Here is a 22,716-nt window from a genome sequence, read left to right on the forward strand (position 1 = left end):
TGGAATGGAAGGGTTGTGAGGCAACTCACTCCTGTATTGAAGAAAACTGATTTCCTTTGCACTTTTTGGAATGTCAACTTGGTGCTGTTTTGAACTGTTGTATAATGCATTTTTTACAGATTTATATGAATAAAGCATATTTTTAGGAATAAAAACCTGGGGTTTCATATGCATTGTTCTTTGAAGGTGGCAGGACACATTGAGAAAGTAGTTAGCAAAGCATATGGGATCTTGGGCTTCATAAATAGAGGTACTGAGCACAAAAGTAGGGAAGTTATGCTGAACCTGTATAAATTTCTAGTTGGGCCACAACCAGAGAATTGCATCCAGTTCTGGTCAACACACTTTTGGAGGGATGTGAGTGTCCTTGAGAGGGTGGAGGAGATTTAACAGAATGGTTCCAGACATGAGGGATTTTAGCTGTAAGGTTAGGTTGGAGAAGCTGGGGTTGTTCTCCTTGCAGCAAAGGAGATTGAGGGGAGATTTGATAGACATGTACAAGATTATAATAAATATGACAGGTTTAGATAACTTACAGGGCGATGGAGATAGAGCGGGGGAATGGGACTGAATGGATTGATTTACATGGGCTTGATGGGCAAAATGACTTCCTGTACTGTAGTGACTCCAGGACTCAATGACTCTCTCTCCTTCTCTCTCTCTCTCTCTCTGTCTATCGCTTTACCTCTCTCTGCCTCTCTCTCTCTATCTGTCTTTAGCTGGTCCTCTAACTTTCTATTGCACTCTCTCTCTTTTTTTTTCACTCTCTCTCTCTCCATTACACACATTTTTGTCAATCACATGTCAAAGAAGGAAGCGTAATGAAGGAATGGCTGCGCCCTTGAAAATGTTTCCAGCAGAATTCGTTAAATGTTTAAAGTTTCTGTAGGGGGTTTGACCTGAGATGGTGAGACACAAGGATGTGAGGTTATTAAAGTCTTCACCAAATGTAATAGGAAATAATTTTCTTCACTGGTGAACCCAAAGGAACAAATATGGCACAAGAATGGGAAAAGTCAGAGGATTGAGAAACATCCAATGGTTCTTCACATATTCAAGTCAGCAGACCCACAGAAAAACAGTAGGTTGAGAGTTCAGATCCAGTGATAGACTGGACAAATATCGAGCCAGTGCTTTTTTCTTTATAAACCTGACATCTGTCCACTTGGCTATTGCACCTCGTCTCGATGTATCTGATAATACTGATACTATTTGTATTCCACAGTTGCTTTGAAATCACAGGCAATATAAATGGATTGGGAATGTCAATGGTCAGGAACCATTAATGGATTGGGAAAGTCAATGGACTGGAAAATATCAGTGGATTGGGAAATTCTATAGACTGAGTTATTTCAATGGATTGGGACAGTTCAGTACATTGTGAAACATCAATGGATTAGGAAACAGGAATTAAAGGGACAGATGGAGTTCAACCTGGAAAAGTGTGAAGTGATTCATTTTGGAAGGTCGAATTTGAATGCAGAATACAGGCTTAAAGACAGGATGCTTGGGAGTGTGGAGGAACAGAGGGATCTTGGGGTCCATGTCCATAGATCGCTCAAAGTTGCCACCCAAGTTGATAGGGTTGTTAAGAAGGCGTATGGTGTGTTGGCTTTCATTAACAGGGGGATTGAGTTTAAGAGCCGCGAGGTTATGCTGCAGCTCTATAAAGCCCTGGTTAGACCACACTTGGAATATTGTGTTCAGTTCTGGTCGCCTCATTATAGGAAGGATGTGGAAGCTTTAGAGAGGGTGCAGAGGAGATTTACCAGGATGCTGCCTGGACTGGAGGGTATGTTTTACGAAGAAAGGTTGAGGGTGCTAGGGCTATTCTCATTGGAACGAAGAAGGATGAGAGGTGACTTGATAGAGGGGTACAAGATGATGAGAGGCATAGATAGAGTGGATAGCCAGAGACTTTTTCCCAGGGCAGAAAGGGCTATCACCAGGGGGCATAATTTTCAGGTGATGGAGGAAGGTTTCGGGGAGATGTCAGAGGTAGGTTCTTTAAACAGAGAGTGGTGGGTGCGTGGAATGCACTGCCAGCGGTGGTAGTAGAAGCAGATACATTAGGGACATTTAAGCAACTCTTGGATAGGTACATGGATGATCGTAGAATGAAGGGTATGTAGGTAGTTTGATCTTCGAGTAGGTTAAAGGTTCGGCCAACATCGTGGGCCGACGGGCCTGTACTGTGCTGTACTGTTCTATGTTCTATGTTCCAGATGAAAGGATTGCATTAATCAATGGATTAGAATGTGGAGAGGCAGGAGAAAATGATGCCATTTTAAGTAGGGGGCCGGGGGTTAGTAGAAACAGACCAGGGCTATTTTACTCTCTATCTCATTCCTTTCTTCTATCTGGCTCATTATCACATCCTCTCTCTCTCAGAGCGGTGGGAATCACTGGAACCCACACTTGTTGCTCAGGTTGTTTGGTTCCGGGAAAATACAAGGTCCACATCAGATTGACAGGAAAGATAAATGTGATTCAGAGCCAATCATTTTCCTTTTGGTGATGTGTGCTCAGCCTTGTTATTTCAGCAAAGGCAGCAGGAAATGCAAATCCTGAAGAGTTTTGATAGAGTGAAGAAGGAGAAAGTGTTGCCAGTGACAGAAGGGTCAGTAACCAGAGGAAACACATTTTAAGTAATTGACAAAAGAATTAGCGTTGTGATGAGGAGATTGTTTTTTCAGCGGTGTGTTGTTCTGGTCTGGAATGCAACCCTGAAAGGTCAGTGGAAGCAGATTCAATGGGAACTCTAAATGGAATTGTATATATACCTGACATGGAAAATATAACAGGGCAATGGGGGAAAGGACAGGAGTGTGGGATGTGGGATTAATAGAATAGCTCTGTTAAATATCAAGCAAATGCACAGTAATAAGGTTCAGTGCTTGGACCTCAGATATTTTCACTCCATCAATGGCAGAGAAGGCTCAAGGGACCATGTGGCTACTCCTCATGTTCTTCCCAGTGTCCAGGATAAAGTGCAACATCACACTGATTTCCAGATGGCTGAAACAAATGCAACAGACATCTATTCTGGAAACATAACATTTAAAGTGAGAAACTAATCATGAGGCATGTACGGGGATTGAACCCGTGATCTTCAGTTTACAAGACTGACGCCTTACCACTTGGCCACCATGCCTTTTGCTAATGGACACCTGAGGCTCCAGAGGAGGATTTGTGATTCTTTTTCAATTTGGTTGAAACAGCATCGAGAAACATGCACAGAAATCAAGAGGGATTGTGGAATGGGTAACAGATCAGCCTCATTTCCATCATCAGCATCATGAAATCTTCATTCAGACATTCCATTCCAATCCTCAGCTTTTCTCACATCTGTACAATAATATAAGAGTGGACATTGGGTTGTTACTGGGCAGATTATATAAATAGACTGTGTGCATCATCACAGGAAGTGATGTAATATAATCTGGACGGCACCTCATGGAGAGTTGCAGATGAAACCTTCAATGCAAGATGTGCAGAGTAAACTCAGGTTATTTTAAACGTCAGATTCTTATAAATTGTGTACTAAGCCTTGACAGATATCAGAACATTATATGGGGGCCGCAGTAAACCAAAGCGAAGATGGAGAAATCTTTGCTTGCACCTTTGAAAAGGTCACTGGACTGAACCAAGCCGAGGAGTGGCCGAGATGTTTCCAGAACTTTGCAAGGTATTGTACTGCATCGGGTCTCGTGCAGAAGCCAGACATGGAGCAGGTCAGTACGCTATTGTCTGCAATGGAGGGAGTGTGCAGGCAACATCCTCATGAAGAACAGAAGGCTACGTGTGAAGAAGTTATTAAGACACTCAAGACCTATTTTAATTGAGGAAAAAAATGTCATCGTGGAGCCAAAGTTAAAACGCTGCATTTACTGACAACGCAACCACCATGTGACGCTGTACTAGCACATGCGCAAATGCAGCCTCTTCCACTGAAACGTCACTGTCTGTGACATTCAGGCAGCTGCCAGGATTAAAGATGGAGCTACTCAATTTATCACAGAAAACAACTTCGACCTAAAAATCCCCTCAAAGGTTGCCATCGCCGCCTCCATCCCACCCTCAACAGTCCCCCGCTCCCTCTTGCGCATTCGCCAGTTATCCAGTACCAAGTCATCTTAATTCACCTAAAGTGAATTACTTTCGGAGCAGTGACTGTCATTTCATAAGCAAATATGGCACAGTGGCACAGTGGCGTGCACTGTAGCCTCACAGCTCCAGCCACCCGGGTTCATTTCTGGGTACTGCCTGTGTGGAGTTTGCAAGTTCTCCCTGTGTCTGCATGGGTTTTCTCTGGGTGCTCCGGTTTCCTCCCACAAGCCAAAAGGCTTGCAGGTTGGTAGGTAAATTGGCCATTATAAATTGCCCCCAGTATAGGTAGGTGGTAGGGAAATGATGGGATGTGGTAGGAATATGGGATTAGTGTAGGATTAGTATAAATGGGTGGTTGATGGTCGGCACAGACTCGGTGGGCCGAAGGGCCTGTTTCATTGCTGTATCTCTAAAAAAATATATCCACACAAAGGACACGTTTTGGTTGATAGTCGGAGAACGTCGCGCTGTTTGAAGTCTCATTAGAAGGACAGCACCTCTGACAGTGCTGCACACCCTCTGTAATTCAGTGAGGTTTCATAGAGTCGTAGAGTTATACAGCACAGAAACAGGCCCTTCGGCCATCATGTCCTTGCCGGCCATCAAGTACCTATCTATTCTCATTCCATTTTCCAGCACGTGGCCGTAGCCTTGTATTCTGTGGCGTTTTGAGTGGTCATCTAGATACTTCTTAAATGTTGTGAGGGTTCCTGCCTCTACCACTCCTTCAGGCAATGTGTTCCAGATTCCAACCACCCTCGAGGTGAGACATTTTTTCCTCAAATCCCCTCTAAACAGTGCCATCCCATTCTCCGGACGATCATTCCCTGTTTCCCCCCATCCCACTCTCTGACTGCTCACTCCCCGCTTCACCCACCACCACCCCCATCCTGCTCTCTGGCCGCTGACACTCCAGGCCATGGGCTCTGCCGCTTCCCTCCTCTCGGCCACTCGCTCCAACATTGCCCCATCACCCCTCGAGGCTCGCCTTGCTTTATCGGGTGGTGCGGTGAAGAATGATCGAATGTTGGAGCGAGAGCCCGAGAGGAGGGAAGCAGCATGGCTTAAAGCTAGTGTCTGGAGGGACGTGGGGGGGAAGCGGGGCGTGCGTGGACGGAGAGAGGGCAGTGCGGGGGTGGGGGGGGGTAGCAAGTGGCCGGAGGGCGGGGGAGCGGGGTAGCAAAGAGCGGGCAGCGAGCGGCCTGGAGTGAGTGGCCGAGTGGGGGGAGAGAGTTTTCCCGCACATGCGCCACTTTGTCCTGGAAGACGTAGGCTGAGCATGCACAGCATCTCAGAGCGCAGGAGACTGTTTGTGCATGTGCGAGCTTGGAGCGCTCTGATGACGTCGGCTGGCTGCTGCATTGTCAGGAATCACTTTGAATTTAATAAGCATACAAAACAGAAAGGGGAGAGTATTCATTCATTTATCAATGACTTGTACAATCTCACGGAGGATTGTGAATACAGCAACTTAAGAGAAGAGCTGAATGGAGACAGGATTATGTTCGGGGTATTAGACAACACCCTTTCAGATCATCTGCAGTCCAGGGCTGATCTCACATTAACGAAAGAGTTTCAATTGAGCAGACAAACAGAGGTTAGAAAGTTTAACCAATCCGTTGTCCGAGGGGACAGGGAGAGTCTGATCTCGAGAGTTGCAGACTCAATTGAATTTGTTAAGAAAGCAAAAGGAAAAATTAGTGGCAAAAGACAAGAAAGACGGGAAGAGCATCTAGTGGTAGCTGCAACCAATTGCAGTAGGTGTGGCCGAGAGAGACACAAGTGGGAAAACTGCCTCGCCAAAGAAGCTGAGTGTTTTTCCTGCAGAAAGACGGGACACTTTCAGTCAGTGTGTGGCAGTAAAATACCAGTGGTGAATATAATTAAACGGAGATCCCGAGAGAGAAAAAACATTAATGAAGTACAGGATATCCAAAGTGTGGAAATACATTTCTCAGGTGAAATCCAGGAAACAAAGTGAGAGTTGCTGGACGACAGAAATTCTGAAATATTTTAAGACAGAGGTAGATAGATTCTTGATAAACAAGGGGGTGAAAGGTTATCGGGGGCAGGTGGGAATGTGGAGTTGAGGTTGCAATCAGATCAGTCATGATCTTATTGAATGGTGGAGCAGACTCGAGGGGCTGAGTGGTCTACTCCTGCTCCTAATTGGTATGTTTGTATGTCAGAAAACATGTTCTAGATACAATGAGAACTATCATTTGTTTGGAAATGGATTTGAACCCCCTTTTATCAAAAGGTTATTGAGCTTTAATTTTTCTACAATTAACAGGCAAATCCTTGTGGAGTTGAGATTGACAGAAACAATGGGCTGGATTCTCTAGATCCCTCGACGTCATGATCTGTGGTGGGGGTGGGGTGGGAGCCGCTTGAAGATGGCCCCTGATGAGGCCCGCCACGGACCTCAACGCCGGCAGGGCCTGGCTCAATATTGCCGGCGACGGCGAGGCCTTGTGGGGGACCCCCACCGCTCGGCAACGGGACCACAAACCTGCATTAATTATTATCCCATCACTTCCTGATATCCTGCTGCGATCTTCAGCCCAGTGACTGGCACTGCCGTGCCTTCGGAGCCCCATCCGGGGAAATGAGGTGCAACACTGATGGGGAGGGGGCAGAAGGTATGTTTCTCAGTGTGAGGGTGGGGGGACGGAGTCAAATTAATGTCATGGGTGTAGGGGATGGTGGGAAGGGTTATAGTTTACAGTTTGTGCAGTTTTGGGCGGAAGGTCAGATGGTAAAGGTAGGTTTTGGGAAGGAAAGGGCAAATAATTAATTTAACTGTTATTGGGGGGATGGGAGAGAGGCAAAAGCAATGTATTTATTTCATTTCATTTAATCTTCCTTTAAATATTTTCCAGTAGGACTAACAGCCCTTTAAAAATGGCTGACACTCCAGTACAGTACTGAGGCAGTGCTGCACTATCAGAAACGCTGTTTTTCAGGTGAAACAGAAAACTGAGGATCCCTCTGCCCTCTCAGGTGGATGTTAAAGGTACCATGGCACTATTTCAGAGAATAGAAGGGGAATTATTTCTGGGCTGCTGGTCATTGTTTAACCCTGAATCATCATCACTAAAAAGCAGATTATCTCGTTTTTATCACATTGTTGTTTCTGGGAGCTTGCTGTGCGCACATTGGCCACCATGTTTCCTGCATGACTACAGTGACTACACTTGGAAAGTCCTTCATTGGCTGTAAAACACTTTGCAACGTCCTGTGGTCGTGAAATGCAACTCTTGCTTTTTCCATTGTTATCAGTGTCATTGTGATCAAAAGATAGGATTCGTGAGCACAAAATTTAAATCAATTTTGATTAAAATAATGTAAAAGCATCTATATTTTTGCACTGTACTTAATAATCTCCATCTTCCTATCCTTACAGAGTGCAATGTCATCGACCCTGAAATTAATTCCACAATCTCATGGAATCACAGAGTCAGAGAAAGTTGAAGGCACAGAAAGAGGCCACTTGGCCCATCGTTTCTGTTCCACAGACAATTTCAGCCCTGTTCAGATGAAAGGTCACAGACCAGAAACGTTAACTCTGTTTCTCTCTCCACAGATGCTGCCAGACCTGCTGAGTATTTCCAGCATTTTCTGTTTTTATTTCAGATTTCCAGCATCTGCAGTATTTTGCTTCTGTGTTACTTTGAAAGTTAAAACTGACCCACCTGTCTACAATTCACACTGGGGTCTCCCATGAAATGATTCTGTATAATGTTGTTGTAATGAATACAGACTCTGAGCACAGAGCTTCCTGTGGGGAATTGGGGATCTGAAAACCTGACTGCAGGAATTTCCACTGGGAGCACAAATTCACAAAATCTACCTTTTATATATCGATTCATTTTAATTATCCTTCTGGAAAATTATTTTGAAGCAATTTAAACATCAACCCACAGCTCCATGAATGGGTCAATTATGAGGTCATCCTCTGACAGGTCATGTGACAGTTGGAGCCACAAGACATCAGAACCAGATTTGTGACTGGATTAAAACCCGGAATCCTGTCCCAAGGGCTTTTCAAATAAAGCTGTTGCTGATTGAAAACACAGCAGTTAAACTTTCTGCCTGACCATGAGGGGAGCTAGGGAGAAATTTACAAAACTCAATCCTTCAACAAAATAGTTCAAAAATCATTAACATAGAAATCATGTGAGGACTCATATGCAGTAGAGAAACAAGCAGAATACAGAAAGTACAGAGGAGAGCTGAAAAAGGAAATGAGATCAGCAAGAGAATGTATGAGAAAAGATTAGCAGGTCACATAACTGGGAACACTGAAGTCTTTTACCAACATATAGACAGACAATGAAAGGGTGGGTCAATTAGGAGATCCTGTGGAGGCTGAGGTACTAATTAAGTACATTTCATCTGTCATCACAAAATGAGCGGATGCTGCCAATGTCACAGGAAAGGAGGAGGAAGAGAGAAAATTGGACGAAATGAAAATAGATAAAGAGGAGACAATTACAAGGTTGGCAGCTCTCACAGTAGAAAAGTCAGCCAGTTTGAATGGGCTGCATCCTGGGTTGCTGAGGGAGGTAAGGTTGGAAATAGCGGAGACTCGAACCACAATCTTTCAATCCTCCTTGAATATGGGAATGATGCCAGAGAACTGGAGGAATCTCTTCAAGATTCCACATGAATCAGTGTCCATAATTCAACTTTGCATATTTAAAACATGTTTACAAAAACAGTAGAAGTACTCTCATAACATAAAAGCAAAATACTGCAGATGCTGGAAATCTAAAACAAAAACAAAAAATGCTGGAAATACTCAGCAGGTCTGGCAGCATCTGTGGAGAGAGAAGCAGAGTTAACGTTTCAGGTCAGTGATTAGGCACGCTCCATCCTGCCGGACTGAACATTAAATTCAATCATTTCAGAGCATGACGGACCCCACCCCCACCCCCACCCCCACCCCCCCAACACACTTTTTTATGTTTAGTTTTTCCTTTTTCTTTGGTTACTTTATTTCATTTTTTTGTAGTTTGGTTAGTTTGTTTCTACTGTGTCTACCCATTGTTTCTGTTTTTTAAAAAAATGTTTAATGTTTGTGTTCGGAGTGTTTTGTGCATTACAGTCAATTCACACCTTCTCTGTACTAACGCTTTGTCTTTCAGCACACCATTGAGCACTGTTCAGCACTGTTTGCCTTTGTTCCATGCCATTCTGGTCAGTTATTCTCTGTGACCTTGTCCAATCAACACCTCTTTTGTTATCTCTTGCCCCACCCCCAGCTTTACTTGCTTAAAACCTTTTATATTTCTAATATTTGTCAGCTGTGATGAAGGGTAACTGACTTGAAATTGTTAACTCTGCTTCTCTCTCCACAGATGCTGCCAGACCTGCTGAGTATTTGCAGCATTTCCTGTTTTTACACTCATAGCACAGTTAACCTGTTTTTTCTCTCTCTGTTCATATTCTGTCTCAGTGTTTGGATCTCTCACTGTTTGGATTGAGAATTGAGCTTGTATCAGTCCTGCGATGGACAGATCTGCTGAATTTTACCAGCATTTTCTGTTTTTTCTTCATTTCAGATCAGAATTTCTTATTGAAACACGGGGAATGCTGTTTCAACTGCTCCAGGGATACTTTCATGAGTTGCTGAAACATTCTAATTCCCATTCCCACACGGAACGAAGCCAGGCAGGAGGGGATACCTCTGACTCAATGATCAGACATTGCAGCTCATGAAGTGTGTTTTCTGATGGTCGATGGGTTCCTGTGTGAAGTTGACACGGGTTTGGTTTTTCTCCCTTGCACTTTGACCCTTCAGTTAGTTCTTTGTGTTCAGCTGTTTCAGGTGATGTTACTGAGTCAGGAATGTTGGTCAGGACAGTGCGAGAATTCCCTGTGATTCTTTCAAGAGCGCTGGGGAATCTTTAACATCCACCAACAGGGCCTCATTTAATTGTCACTTCAAAAACCTGCTGGCAATTATTGCTCAGGATTACACTGAGCTGGGACACTAAGGATATTCAATTAATGAAATCAGTACTTTAAACTGAGAGCAATAGTCCCTCCCACATCCTGATACCTTAGGATTTCTGAACTTTAATTACTGCTTCATTCCTTGGTTTGTGGGCTGGTTCACAGCCTGCAGACATTTGAGGCACTCACAGGCACTGGTAATCTCTAGGCTTAGAGTCATAGAATCATAGACAGGTTACAGCACAGAAGGAGGCCATTCAGCCCTTTGTGTCCATGCCAGCTCTCTGCAAGAACAAGCCAGCTAGTCACACTCCCCCACCTTTGCCTGTAACCCTGCATTTTCTTTTCTTCAGATAATTATTAAATTCTCTTTCAAAAGTCATGATTGAATCTGCCTCCACCACACTGTCAGGCAGTGCAATCCAGATCTTAACCACTCGCTGCATAAAAAAGTTTTTCCTCATGTTGCCTCTGGTTCTTTGGCCTTTCACCTTAAATCTGTGCCCTCTGGTTCTTGACCCTTCTGCCAATGGGAATAGTTTCTCCCTCTCTACTCTGTCCAAACCCTTCATGATTTTGAACACCTCGATCAAATCTCATCTCAACCTTCTCTTCCCAAAGAAGAACAACTCCAGATTCTCCAAACTAGCAGAAGGTTTTCTATTTCTACTGGAAAATGGGCAGAGAGAAAGAGTATGAGACAGAGTTCACAAGAGAGAGAAAAAAGTGGTTTGTGTCTGTGAGAGAGAGCAAGACAGAGGGAGGGAGAGTAACTGTCTGTGTGTGAGAGAGAACACAACCCAGTCCCAATATAATTGCTCTTTCTTGATACTATTCGATAAACTCAGACTCTGCCCAGACACCGACAGCTTCTCTCCCTCACTGCTGTTCCCTGCCCTGATGGTGCAGAAATCCCCTCTCATAGTTGCACATTAACACTGGTCTCACTGCTGTTCCCTGCCCTGACTGTACAGAAATCCCCTCTCATAGCTGCCCATTAACACTGGTCTCACTGCTGTTCCCTGCTCTGACGGTACAGAAATCCCCTCTCATAGCTGCACATTAACACTGGTCTCACTGCTGTTCCCTGCTCTGACTGTACATAAATCCCCTCTCATAGCTGCACATTAACACTGGTCTCACTGCTGTTCCCTGCTCTGACTGTACAGAAATCCACTCTCATAGCTGCACATTAACACTGGTCTCACTGCTGTTCCCTGCTCTGACTGTACAGAAATCCCCTCTCATAGCTGCACATTAACACTGGTCTCACTGCTGTTCCCTGCTCTGACTGTACATAAATCCCCTCTCACAGCTGCACATTAACACTGGTCTCACTGCTGTTCCCTGCCCTGACTGTACAGAAATCCCCTCTCATAGCTGCACATTAACACTGGTCTCACTGCTGTTCCCTGCCCTGACTGTACAAAAGTCCCCTCTCATAGCTGCACATTAACACTGGTCTCACTGCTTTTCCCTGCTCTGACTGTACAGAAATCCCCTCTCATAGCTGCACATTAACACTGGTCTCACTGCTGTTTCCTGCTCTGACTGTACAGAAATCCCCTCTCATAGCTGCACATTAACACTGGTCTCAATGCTGTTCCCTGCCCTGACTGTACAGAAATCGCCTCTCATAGCTGCACACTGACACTGGTCTCAGGTGAATTTTGAGTGGTCATTAAATGATCCGACGATGGCGTGGCCTCGGTTAATAGCAGTTTGAAGCCGGATATCAGTTTTAAATTCCATCGGCTCATTCCAAAAACCGACCTTTAAACAAGTCAAAACACTGGAAACACACGATGGCTCATTCAACGTCTATGGAGAGAACAAAGACGTTTACTGTTGGGGTTTGGACAATGAAGAGAAACATAGGAACTTGATGAGGACATTCAGCCTTTCGAGTCTGTTCCACCATTCAATTAGATATTTGCTGATCTGTATATTAACACCATTTGTATGCTTGTTTCTGTAACCCTTGGTACATTACCTAACTCAAATCAATCATTTGTCAGAAATAAATAAGGAAACTGATTCATCGATTTTCTTAAAAGCAAAATACTGCGGATGCTGGAAATCTGAAATAAAAACTGAAAGTGCTGACAAGACTCAGCAGGTCTGGCAGCATCTGTGGAGAGAGAAGCAGAGTTAACGTTTCAGGTCAGTGACCCTTCTTCAGAACTGGCAAATATTAGAAATGTAAAAGATTATAAGCAAGTAAAGCGGGGGTGGGGCAAGAGATAACAAAGGAGAAGGTGTAGATAGGACAAGGCCACAGAATAGTTGACCAGAAAAAGGCAAACAATATGTTAATGGTGTGCTGAAAGACAAAGCATTAGTGCAGATAGGGTGTTAATGGACTGAAAAACTAAACAGCCACAATCACAAACATGAAAAAAACAGTGGGTAGGCACAGTAGAAACAAACTGAACAAACTAAAATAAAGTTTTCTTTTTTACTTTGCCGATGTCTTTGTCTATATTGTGGATCCTTCTTCAGACTGTCTTCTTTCACAATGTAGTTCTGACCTCTGGTGATGTTGATCGTAATCAGCTTCAACTTGCTGATAGTTTTGGAACTGAGCAGATTTTCTTTGCTTGTTTCTACAACATGGAACTCAGTCTGACATGTGGACCCCTGGGAGGATTTAAAAGTAACTTGGATGATCCCTAGGACTGGTGGAGGAGTATCTGATCCATGGGAGAAGATTTTAGATATCAGCTTGTTCAATTACAGTTTCTGTTTTCTCTGTTACTTGTGGAATGTTTGAGCATCCATCATGTTGATCATTGCTCCGAGTCAATTACTGCAGATATTGTCGAATTGCCTATGAACACATCACACATGGGCACGTGTCGGGACTTGTGGTCGTGAGCAACAAAAATCTTCTCCTGTGCTGCAAATATGTAATCATCCTTCTGGCATTTAAATCTATGAATGTTTCCTGCAGGCTTCGATCAGCATACCGTAGTGAAATGTCCCATTTTTCTGCAGACTTTACACTTCTTCCCTCTCGAAGGACAAGTTTTGTAATAAGGATCCTCACCACTGCAATGATTGGATGTATGAATGTGATTGTGATTTCTGTCTTGGTCTTCCTTGACCTTTCTCTGGGTTTCCTCTGTGTCCTTGTGTTTTGTGTGTTTCTCAGGGGAATCTCGTCGTCACGTTATTTGCCTCTTTCTCAGACTTCTGAGTCTCATCATGTAGTGGTCAAGAGTCTCGCACCATATTGTTTTGCTTGCCTAAAACATAAATTTCAGAGTGAGGATTTGCCCTTTCTTGAAAATATCTTGTTAGAAAATGCATTGCAACATCATAATCATTTTCGGTTCCAGTGTCGCTGAGTGTATTGAAGGTATTGTCAACTTTTGGTCCAGCAGAGTGTAGGAGTAACGCTCTCTTTCTTCGGTGTGTATTGATAGCGAGTGCCATCATTAGGAGTTCAAGTCTTGTGAGCCATTTGCTCCAGTGTGGCCCTGGGTTGCTGTCTATCTCTGTAAAGGCTGGAAAGACTGGCTGTTGTTGTGTACACATGATGATCGTTATTTATTTAAATCTGGAATTGTCAATGTAAGTCTTCTGCATGTCCCTGGCTGTCTGTGTGATTACTTCTTTTTAATCCTCAATGTCAGAAAAATATAGTGTTGTGCTGTGTTCTTACGTCTACATTAAATGATGACCCCAGGCTTTATATTCAGATTCAATCCAAACAGTATTTATTGTCTTTCTTATCTACATGGCATGATCACAGGTCCCAGGTCTTTTTCTCATTGGTGTGTGTGTGCTCTCTACAAGCCATGTTCGAATGTGTCTCTCAAAATGGTGTCTCCTTATATATGTATGATGATGTCATCTGTTGCATCAGTGGCTTGGTCTCTTAAAGGTACAGTTTCTTAAAGGTGAAGTCACCATTACACAACATTGCAAACAATGAGTCAGCCACGGTCGATAGAGTGTCAGGAAAGAAGGTCAGAGGAGCAGACCAGGCTGGAAACACATAAAGAACGAGGGGCAGCCAATGTGAAAAACAGAGAATAAACAACATGGCATGGGTGGTGTTTACAATACCTCGAATCTCGGTTTGATTCTCTTCCAGGTCAGAGGGAATTCTAGTAACATGATGTCTATGGAATCACAGAATGACGAACAAAGAGACCATTTGGTCCATCATGCCAGTGTTGTCTCTTTGGTAGAGACAAATTACAATTAGTCCTGCTGCGTGGCTTTTTCCTGTAATCCTGTACATTTTCCCTTCCAGCATCTATCCATATCCCTTTTGAAAGTTACGATTGAATCTGCTTTCATCTCCCAATCAGGCAGTGCATTCCAGATCACAACACATTACTGTGTAACAAATGGTTCTTCATGTCACCTCTAGTTCTTTTGCCAATCACCTGATATCTGTGTCCTCTGCTTACTGACCCTTTTGCCACAGGAAACAGTTTCTCCTGATTTAAAGTGTTGAGAACCATCATGATTTTGAACACCTTGGACAAATCTCTTCTCAACGTTCTCTGCTCCAAGAAGAACAACCTCAGCTTCTCCAATCTCTCCACAGAACTGAAATTCTTCACCCCGGTATCATTGCAGCAAATCTCTTCTGTTCATTTCTTGCCACAGAAATAATTGAAATGAAATGTTTCTAAGAAAATGCATGAACTAAATAAAAAGGAGAGAGAAATAAATGCTGAGCAAAATGGATATCAATGTTTGGAAGGTAAAAAGAGCAAAGAGATCGAAATTTTATTGTCGAGGAGTGAGAGGAATAAATAACACTTTGGAGATTTTGTCAGTGGATTTACTGATAAATTTGGGAATTGAGAGGAAGCTGGTTCACAGAGAAAAAACTGCCAACCCTGGGGAGGAGCCTACAACTGCATCCGTCCAATAAGAGACAGAGTAGAAGTGACAGTTCAGTCAGTGGAACAGGACACTTTTAATCTCAGGATTATGGGTTGGATGATCCACTGTGGGTGCCCGTGAAATTCCACAGGAGCTAATACAACACCTTGCTGTCAGTGGCTCCTTGGTCAACGGGTGTGATTCTTGTTTAAGGAGTGTGATTAATGAAAGTGTGAGCGACCCTAGGTTCAAATCACCAATGAGCTTTTGGCATTTTTAGTTTAATGTTACTGATTGCTGTCAGCCTTACGGAGCTGGCTTCAGGACCAGAGAACTGGATTCAAAGAGCTTGTCGACAAAATTGAAATTTACAAAATGTACTGATAGCCAAGTGAGAATACAAAGTTGTCGCAGTAATTGAGACCTGACTCCAAAAACAACAGGACTGGGTTCTGGAATGGAATGGAATGGAATTCTTCAGTGTTTCTGTTGTTTGGCTTGCATTGACTCATCGATTTTCTTGTTTTTAACTTTGTCGATGCCTTTGAATAATTGTGGATCCTTCTTCAGAGTGTCTTCTTTCACCAGGTAGTTCTGACCTCTGATGATGTTGATTGTAATCAGCTTCAATTCGCTGATAGTTTTGGAAGTGAGCAGATTTCCTTTGCTTGAGTCTACAACATGGAACTCAGTCTGACATGTGGACCCATGGGAGGATTTGAATGCCACCCCTGCGTTGGAGTTGCATCCATCCAATAAGAGACCGAGTAGAAGTGACAGTTCTGTCAGTCGACTTTTAATGGCAGGGTTGTGAGTTTGAGTGCCATTCTGTTTTTCCCTTTTGTAAGGCTTCATGAGCAGAGAGTACAGGGAGTGTTTGAAATGAGCAAGTCTCGCTTTGATTCAGGACTCTTACCTCTCAGCAGCATCGCACTATGAAAGATTGAATTTGATCTCATTTCATTCTCAGCTCGGGGTCTGTGCGGCTCAGTGGCACTCCTGGCTGTCTCCCGCTTCACAATCCATCAGTACTGAGAAAGCAATGGGGAATTTTAGTCACATGTTGTGTTCTTTAATTTTTTGGAAAACTTGAATGTATGTATTTTCTTCCAAAACAAGGACACCAAGTCATTGCTAATGTAGGGCTGAAATAGCTCAGTTGGGAGAGCGTGAGACCGAAGATGTGAAGGACCCTGGTTCAATCCCGGGTTTCAGCAATTTTGCTTCCTTATGCGTCCCTTGCCTTGGATCTGATTTTCCGGTTGCACAATTTCCTTTGAAATTATTTACCAAGCACCAGTGGATTGAATTTGAGAAACAACACAGAGTCATTTACAGCACAGAAGGTGGTCGTTTGGCCTATCACGTCCATGCTGGCTCTTCCCGGAGCAATCTAGTCAGTTCCACTCACCAGCTCGATCCCTTTCCTCCTGCAAGTTTCTTTCCTTCAAGTATAAATCTAATTTCCTTTTCAAATCATTGATTGTCTCTGCTTCCACCACACTCGTAGGCCAAGACATTACCACACACAACATAAAAAATTCCACCTCATCAAGGATGGAAATACTTACATCTTCTATATTTGCTTATTCTCTATTTCTATGAGAATAGACTGACAGTCAACATGAAAGGAAACCCAAAAATCTTCGAACAGCATGTAAATGATAAGTGGGTAGTAAGAGGTTGAGTCGGGCCTATGAGGGACAAAAAGGATAATATAAGCTTAGAGGTGCAGGGCAATGTTAATCTCCTTAATGAGTACTTTGTATCAGTGATCACTAAGGAAGTGGAATTTGACAAAATATCAGTCGAAGTGAAGAGAGTAGAGTCAATGGAGAGGGTACAAATTGAGAGAGGGAGGTACTAAAAAGGCTGGCTGTGCTTAGGGAAGATAAATCACCTGGTCCGGATGGCTCACATCCCAGGTTGCGAAAGGAAATGCGGATGCAGATAACGGAAGGGCTTACTATGATCTTCCAATCTTCCCTGGATACGGGGGAGGTGCCAGAGGATTAAACAGTGGCAAATGCGACACCCTTATTCAAGAAAGGGTGTAAGGACAGTCCGGGTAACTACAGGCTAATTAGATTAACAGCAGCGGTAGGTAAGGTTTTAGAAAGAATAATCAGGGTAAAAAATCAACAGTCACTTGGGGAGGTTTGAGTTAATTAAGGAGAGTGAGCATGGATTTATAAATGGGAGTTCATGCTTGACTAATCTAACTGCATTTTTTGATGAACTAACAGAGCAGGTTGATGAAGGGAATGCAGTGGATGTTGTTTATATGGATTTTAAGGAAGCGTTTGACAAGGTACCACATGAAAGGGCGGTTAACAAAATTGAGGTTCGTGGTATAGGAGGGTCAGTGTCCAATTGGATAGAAAATTGGTTTAAGGACAGAAAACAGCGAGTCTTATTAAATGGTTCTTTGTCAGACTGGAGGATAGTCGACAGTGGTGTTCCCCAAGGGTCAGTGCTAGAACCACTGCTTTTTTTGCTCAAGATAAGTGACTTGGATCTTGGAATACAGAGTAGAATCTCAAAATATGCCGATGACACCAAACCTGGAGGAGCGGCAAACAGTGAGGATGATATGAACTGCCTGCAACAGGACAGTGATAGGCTAGCAGAATGGGCAGACAGGTGGCAGATGGAATTTAATAGTGACAAGTGTGAGGTGATGTATTTTGGCATAAGGAATAGGGAGAGGCAATATATACTTAATGGCACAGTTCTAAAGAGTGTACTGGAATAGAGGGACTTGGGGTTCATGTGCATCAATCTTTGAAGGAGGCAAGTCATATTGCGAGAGTGGTTCGCAAAGCATATGGGATCTTGGGCTTTATAAATAGAGGCATTGAGTACAAAAGCAGGGAAGTTATGCTGAACCATTATAAAACTCTGGTTAGGCCCCAATTGGAGTGTTGCTTCCAGTTGTGCTCAGCAGACTTTGGAAAGAATGTGAGGGTCCTTGAGAGGACGCAGAGGCGATTTACCAGAATGGATCAAGGGATGGGGGATTTTAGTTACAAGGTTAGGTTGGAAAAGCTCGGATTATTCTGCCTTTCTCAAAGGAGATTGAGTGGAGAATTGATAGAGGTGTATAACACCTCTAGAGAACAGGCCATCCTGGACTGGGTATTGTGTAATGAGAAAGGATTAGTTAACAATCTTGTTGTGTGGGGTCCCTTGGGGAAGTGCGTCCATAATATGATAAAATTCTTCACTGAGATGGAGAGTGAGAGAGCTGATTCCGAGACTCGGGTCCTGAATCTAAACAAAGAAAACTATGAAGGTATGAGGCGGGAGTTGGCGATGATAGATTGGGGAACGTTACTTACTTAAAGGGTTGACAGTGGATAGGCAATGGCTAGCATTTAAAGAGCGCATGGATGAATTACAACAATTGTTCATTCCTGTCTGTGCAAAAGTAAAACAGGAAGGGTGGCTCAACTGTGGCTTACAAAAGAAATTAAGGAAAGTATTAGATCCAAGGAGGAGAAATATAAAATGGCCAGAACAAGCAGCAAACCTGAAGATTGTGAGCAGTTTGGAATTTAGCAGAGGAGGACAAAAGGATTGATTAAGAAGGGGGAAATAGAGTATGAGAGTAAGCTAGCAGAGAACATAAAAACTGACTGTAAAAGCTTCTATAGATATGTGTAGAGAAAAAGATTAGTGAAGACAAATGTGGGCCCCTTACAGTCAGAAACGGGGGAATTTATAATGGGGAACAAAGAAATGGCAGACCAATTAAATACATACTTTGGATCTGTCTTCACAAAGGAGGATACAAATTATCTCCCAGAAATGTTGGGGAACACAGGGTCTAGTGAGAAGGAGGAACTGTATGAAATCAGTATTAGTCGGGAATGTTTGGGAAATTGATGGGATTGAAGGCCGATAAATCCCCAGGGCCTGATAATCTACATCCCAGAGTACTTAAGGAAGTGGCCCTTGAAATAGCAGATGCATTTCTGGTCTTTTTTCAAAATTCTATCGACTCTGGAAGAGTTCCAATGGATTGGACGGTAGTTAATGTAACTCCACTATTTAAAAAAAGAGGCAGAAAGAAAACAGCGAATTATATACCGGTTAGCCTGACATCAGTCGTGGGGAAAATGCTGGAGTCCATTATAAAAGATGTAATAGCAGAGTGCAATAATAACTCGTCTCCACTCCTAGTATTTCTAAATCCCACACATTCACTATAGTGTGAACAATTATTTCCTGTTGTGTCTCACTCAGATTTAGAAACTTCACTGTATTGGAGTGAGGTGACATCTACTGGCGGGAAGCAAGAACTGCAATTAAGCAGCAGAAACTCCACAGTCTGTCAGGGTTAAAGAAACATTGCAAGGTGAGGATACAGCGAAGTGGTTTGATTGGGCAGATGGAGACATGATTCCACTTGTGGTGGTGTCTGAAGCAAAGGCCAGAAATACAAAATTGTCATTAATAAAAGAAATGAGGAATTCATGAAAAATGTAGTAACGTAGTGAATGGTTAGAATAAGGATAGAATAGAAAGTGAGATTGGATGGACAGAAGCAGTCTGAAAGGATGGCTGAAACAAAAGGTGAGTGCCCTGAAATGTTAACTGTGTTTCTCACAGCACAGATGCTGCCAGAGCTGCTGAACATTTCCGGCACTTTCTGTTTTTATTTCCGCATTTGCAGGATGTTGCTTTGATCTGAAAAATAATGGATGATTGGCTGGGGGTTCCAGTGAAATTCCACAGCAGCTAATAAAGCTTGACTTGTCAGTGGCTCGTTGGTCTAGGGGTATGATTCTCGCTTAGGGAGTATGGTTAATTAACATGCGAGAGATCCCGGGTTCAAGTCCTGGACGAGCCCTGGTCTGCTGGCATTTTTCGATTAAGGTTATCTATTGGTTTCAGCCTTGCAGAAGGTGGAATTGACTTCCATGCGGAGCTGGCTTGAGGACCAGACAACTGGATTCAAAGAGCTTGTCGACAAAATTGCAATTAACTAAATGGATAGATAGCCAAGTGGGAATATGAAGTTGTTGCTGCAATTGTGACCTGACTCCAAAAACAACAGGACTGGGTTCTGGAATGGAGTTCTTCAGTGTTTCTGTTGTTTTGCCTGCATTGACTCATCGATTTTCTTGTTTTTCACTTTGTCGATGCCTTTGAATAATTGTGGATCCTTCTTCAGGGTGTCTTCTTTCACCAGGTAGTTCTGACCTCTGATGATGTTGATGGGAATCAGCTTCAACTCGCTGATAGTTTTGGAAGTGAGCAGATTTCCTTTGCTTGAGTCTACAACATGGAACTCAGTCTGACATGTGGACCCATGGGAGGATTTGAATGCCATCCCTGCGTTGGAGTTGCATCCATCCAATAAGAGACCGAGTAGAAGTGACAGTTCTGTCAGTCGAATATGAGACTTTTAATGGCAGGGTTGTGAGTTTGAGTGCCATTCTGTTTTTCCCTTTTGTAAGGCTTCATGAGAAGAGAGTACAGGGAGTGTTTGAAATGAGCAAGTCTCGCTTTGATTCAGGACTCTTACCTCTCAGCAGCATCTCTCTATGAAAGATTGAATTTGATCTCATTTCATTCTCAGCTCGGGGTCTGTGCGGCTCAGTGGCACTTCTGGCTGTCTCCCGCTTCACAATCCATCAGTACTGAGAAAGCAATGGGGAATATTACTCACATGTTGTGTTCTTTAATTTTTTGGAAAACTTGAATGTATGTATTTTCTTCCAAAACAAAGACACCAAGCCACTGTTATTGTAGGGCTGAAATAGCTCAGTTGGGAGAGCGTGAGATTGAAGATCTGAAAGTCCGTGGTTCAATCCCGGGTTTCAGCAATTTTGCTTCCTTATGCGTCCCTTGCCTTGGTTCTGATTTTCCGGTTGCACAATTTACTTTGAAATTATTTACCAAGCACCAGTGGATTGAATTTGAGAAACAACACAGAGTCATTTACAGCACAGAAGGTGGTCGTTTGGCCTATCACGTCCATGCTGGCTCTCCCCGGAGCAATCTAGTCAGTTCCACTCACCAGCTCGATCCCTTTCCTCCTGCAAGTTTCTTTCCTTCACGTATCCATCTAATTTCCTTTTCAAATCATTGATTGTCTCTGCTTCCACCACACTCGTGTGCCAAGACATTACCACCCACAACATAAAAAATTCCACCTCATCAAGGATGGGAAATACTTACATCTTCTATATTTGCTTATTCTCCATTTCTATGAGAATAGACTGACAGTCAACATGAAAGGAAACCCAAAAATCTTCGAGCAGCATGTAAATGATAAGTGGGTAGTAGGAGGTTGAGTCGGGCCTATGAGGGACAAAAAGGATAATATAAGCTTAGAGGTGCAGGGCAATGTTAATCTACTTAATGAGTACTTTGTATCAGTGATCACTAAGGAAGTGGAATTTGACAAAATATCAGTCGAAGTGAAGAGAGTAGAGTCAATGGAGATGGTACAAATTTAGAGAGGGAGGTACTAAAAAGGCTGGCTGTGCTTAGGGAAGATAAATCACGTGTTCCGGATGGCACACATCCCAGGTTGCGAAAGGAAATGCGGATGCAGATAACGGAAGGGCTTGCTATAATCTTCCAATCTTCCCTGTATACGGGGGAGGTGCCAGAGGATTAAACAGTGGCAAATGCGACACCCTTATTCAAGAAAGGGTGTAAGGACAGTCCGGGTAACTACAGGCTAGTTAGATTAACAGCAGCGGTGGGGAAGGTTTTAGAAAGAAGAATCAGGGTAAAAAATCAACAGTCACTTGGAGAGGTTTGAGTTAATTAAGGAGAGTGAGCATGGCTTTATAAATGGGAGTTCATGCTTGACTAATCTAACTGCATTTTTTGATGAACTAACAGAGCAGGTTGATGAAGGGAATGCAGTGGATGTTGTTTATATGGATTTTAAGGAAGCGTTTGACAAGGTACCACATAATAGGGCGGTTAACAAAATTGAGGTTCGTGGTATAGGAGGGTCAGTGTCCAATTGGATAGAAAATTGGTTTAAGGACAGAAAACAGCGAGTCTTATTAAATGGTTCTTTGTCAGACTGGAGGATAGTCGACAGTGGTGTTCCCCAAGGGTCAGTGCTAGAACCACTGCTTTTGTTGCTCAAGATAAGTGACTTGGATCTTGGAATACAGAGTAGAATCTCAAAATATGCCGATGACACCAAACCTGGAGGAGCGGCAAACAGTGAGGATGATATGAACTGCCTGCAACAGGACAGTGATAGGCTAGCAGAATGGGCAGACAGGTGGCAGATGGAATTTAATAGTGACAAGTGTGAGGTGATGTATTTTGGCATAAGGAATAGGGAGAGGCAATATATACTTAATGGCACAGTTCTAAAGAGTGTACTGGAATAGAGGGACTTGGGGTTCATGTGCATCAATCTTTGAAGGAGGCAAGTCATATTGCGAGAGTGGTTCGCAAAGCATATGGGATCTTGGGCTTTATAAATAGAGGCATTGAGTACAAAAGCAGGGAAGTTATGCTGAACCATTATAAAACTCTGGTTAGGCCCCAATTGGAGTGTTGCTTCCAGTTCTGCTCAGCAGACTTTGGAAAGAATGTGAGGGTCCTTGAGAGGATGCAGAGGCGATTTACCAGAATGGATCCAGGGATGGGGGATTTTACTTACAAGGTTAGGTTGGAAAAGCTAGGATTATTCTGCCTTTCTCAAAGGAGATTGAGTGGAGAATTGATAGAGGTGTATAACACCTCTAGAGAACAGGCCATCCTGGACTGGGTATTGTGTAATGAGAAAGGATCAGTTAACAATCTTGTTGT

General features: G+C 43.2%; 1 non-coding gene across 1 annotated transcript; it reads right to left on the reverse strand.

Moving 5' to 3' along the window:
- Positions 1 to 3,082: 3,082 nt before the first annotated feature.
- On the reverse strand, positions 3,083 to 3,154 carry trnat-ugu (transfer RNA threonine (anticodon UGU)). Its single transcript has one exon. It is a non-coding gene; the product is annotated as a tRNA-Thr (tRNA).
- Between the last annotated feature and the right edge of the window lie 19,562 nt (positions 3,155 to 22,716).

Source organism: Heterodontus francisci, unplaced genomic scaffold (assembly GCF_036365525.1).
Source record: "Heterodontus francisci isolate sHetFra1 unplaced genomic scaffold, sHetFra1.hap1 HAP1_SCAFFOLD_59, whole genome shotgun sequence".
Lineage (NCBI taxonomy): Eukaryota > Metazoa > Chordata > Chondrichthyes > Heterodontiformes > Heterodontidae > Heterodontus > Heterodontus francisci.